The sequence below is a fragment of the Contarinia nasturtii genome, unplaced genomic scaffold (assembly GCF_009176525.2).
Source record: "Contarinia nasturtii isolate CC-2019 unplaced genomic scaffold, AAFC_CNas_1.1 Cnas_scaffold_1999, whole genome shotgun sequence".
NCBI classification, from domain to species: Eukaryota; Metazoa; Arthropoda; class Insecta; order Diptera; family Cecidomyiidae; genus Contarinia; species Contarinia nasturtii.
The window spans coordinates 1-2,800 of NW_022199329.1; the positions used below are offsets into that span (position 1 = coordinate 1).

A 2,800-nucleotide genomic window follows, 5' to 3' on the forward strand; every position below is an offset into this window, starting at 1 on the left:
TTCATTTTAATTCACCAAACAAAATTAGGGTTTAAAACAAATATGTTTCGGCTGGCTATAGTTTTTGTGTTATTCCGTTGATGTTTCTTGCAGTGAATTAGTCGCCCTGTCAGAATGAGATCAAAATTGACGAGAATAAATTGACAAATGCAATGAAATATTCTAGGATGAAAGTCTTATACCATTATTCAGATGATGTTTGAATCGTCATTGGTTTATTGCATCTGTTGCAAAGAGTGCTGGATGGAGTATAGGATTCCAACGATGTAACATTAGTGATATAAAGTCCACAAGTAAGACAGACTTGAGTGATGACAACGAGTGGTTCCATTTTTGAAATGTCTATGAACTGCTGTCTAGAAATGTTGATTTTTCAACGAAGAAAACCAATGACCAACGATCTGAAAAGAGAATGTAATAATGAATGTTGCTGTGCTTTGCATCAAATTATGCTATCACTTACAATGGATAAAAGAAAATTATTTTGAATAAAAATAATAATGTTGATTATGTCTTTGATAGAATGTCTATGTCGGTTATGATACGAAAATCTTTGTGTATAGTAGTAACGTCCTGATATGACGATATATAGCACACACGATGACGGTAGCCTCTCTTCCAAAAGTAGTTGACTGTTGTCGCTGATCGATTGGACCGTATTTGAATTTCTAATTCAGTTCGAACATAAAAGCAATCACCAATTTCAATTTAATTGATTTAAAATTCGCTTCAATTTTAAATTTATTCACTGATTGAGAGTTTTATATTTTTGTATCACTGATTCGGTTCAACTTTGTGAAATTTAGTGAGAAGAAACTGGGTGGATTTTCATAAGCTTTGGGTACCGTAAATGCGTTCCTTTTCCGTTGCGGTCAAAGCTTGATTGAAAGGCTAATTTCAAGTGAAAAACTCTTTTTTATTTTTCTAATTCCAAATTACAAATAAAAAATTAGATCCAAATAAAATCACATCGTTTTCTTGGATTTACGCACAGAACGATCATCATTGCTTTGAGTATTTTGGAAATATGCATCGTTTAGCGACAATACCATTTCGATGGTATTCACATTCAATGTGAATTGATCCGAGTGTGTCTGTATAAGTGCGGTCGTGCAAGTCTGTGTATCAGCAGCATTTACAGCATCAAACCATCAATTGTCGTCGATTGCTGTCCACGTTTAATTTGTGCGACCGCACTTATACAGACAAACATTTTTGCTTATTGAAGCCGCCATATTTGGTGTTTAATAGCGTCAAATAATAAATTAATACCAATTAATTGTGGGCCTTGAGATCGAAACCTAATCGGATTTGGCTGCTGCGAAAAGGTGAATTGTCCCAAACACTTCGAACAACTGAACGGTAATTCGGTGACGTGTGTACTCATGTGGATTTGAATATTCTATAATGAAAAAATTATTCCAATTGACAGTACGTAACTTGCGATACAATATATTTTGTGCCATTGAATTATCGATCGATTTCATTCTCTCTTCACGGACAAAAACAAGTAAGAAAATTTCGAAGTGGATCTTTTTTCTCTACAATATTTATGCTATAATTCTTATGGAAAATTGTTCCAATTGACAGTACGTGAATTGCGACGCAATGGATAGTCATGGCAAACCACCTCTCGATAAAAACGACGCAAATGAAATGTCATGCGAATATGGTGAACTGAATTTGCTTGGAATCGAAGTGAAATCTGAGCCGGGTGTCAAAGAAGAGCCACAAGATGTAGGTGACATTTGCGTGGTAGAGCATTCTGGCACCAGTCTTCGCAGGTCGACTGACTATGAGCAAATGGATGGTCCGATTTCGATGGCCTTTGTCATTCGGGTGCGATTAAACAGGAGGTGAAAGAGGAAAGTACAGAAGATTTAGAAAAGGTGTCTACAAAGGAAAAACAACACAAGTGCTCACTCTGTGAGTATGCCACTTCGTATAAACACAACTTGAAAATACACATTCTCAAGCACACCGGTGAGAAACCACATTCATGTACTTTGTGTCCTAAGCAATTCACCCAAAAAATAACTCTTCAAATCCACATGAGAACACACGTCACCGAATATCCGTTCAGTTGTTCGAAGTGTTTGCAAGGATTCTCTCATAGCAATGAGCAATCGGAACATGAAGCTGTCTGTAACATTTCACGTTACGAATGTTATTTTTGCAAGAATTTCTCTACATTGCACAAGCGGAGTTTGAAAAGACATTTGCATGTACACACTGGCGCGAAGCCATACCGAGAAATTCAAACAAGCAAGCCACTTGAATAGCCACATGAAAACTCACATCAATCCTCGTCCATTGAGATTCAAGTGTTCGGTTTGCTGCAAAAGTTTTATTCAACAAACTGAAAAGGACATTCACGAAGGAAAGTGCAAGAGACGTTGCTACGAATGTCATTTATGTCGGCGATACAAAAGTCCAAAGCAACCAGAACTAAAGAATCACATTCGAGTTCACCATACCGGCGAAAAACCGTTCCGCTGTGGAATATGCTCAAAATGCTTCAAAAGCAAGGGAAATTACGCCAGACACCAAAAAATCCACAAATAATACATCAACGGATGCCGAAATCCTCGCTTGATATAAAAGGAAACATTGAAATTACCTTGAGAGATTGTGAACTCACACACAGACCTGAAAAACAAATAATAAATAAATATGAGTATTATAAAAGAATGAACGTCATTTCTGTTTTTATTCCATTTGATTTTTTCTGACTTGCTTCTATTTTTATTTTAGTGACTCTGAAATAAATGATATCTTAATCAATTTTTGTTGTCTAAAT

The 2,800-nt window shown here is 36.1% G+C and overlaps 1 long non-coding RNA gene across 2 annotated transcripts; it reads right to left on the bottom strand.

The window, feature by feature from the left end:
* Window positions 1-2,686, bottom strand: LOC116347659. 2 transcript variants are annotated; one of them, XR_004201705.1, is made up of 4 exons: window positions 2,621-2,686; window positions 464-668; window positions 183-401; window positions 1-106 (listed from the first exon to the last, which is right to left on the bottom strand). It is a non-coding gene; the product is annotated as an uncharacterized LOC116347659 (long non-coding RNA). The 2 variants fall into 2 exon arrangements; XR_004201704.1 differs by lacking the exon at window positions 2,621-2,686 and having other exon boundaries at window positions 464-1,009.
* Between the last annotated feature and the right edge of the window lie 114 nt (window positions 2,687-2,800).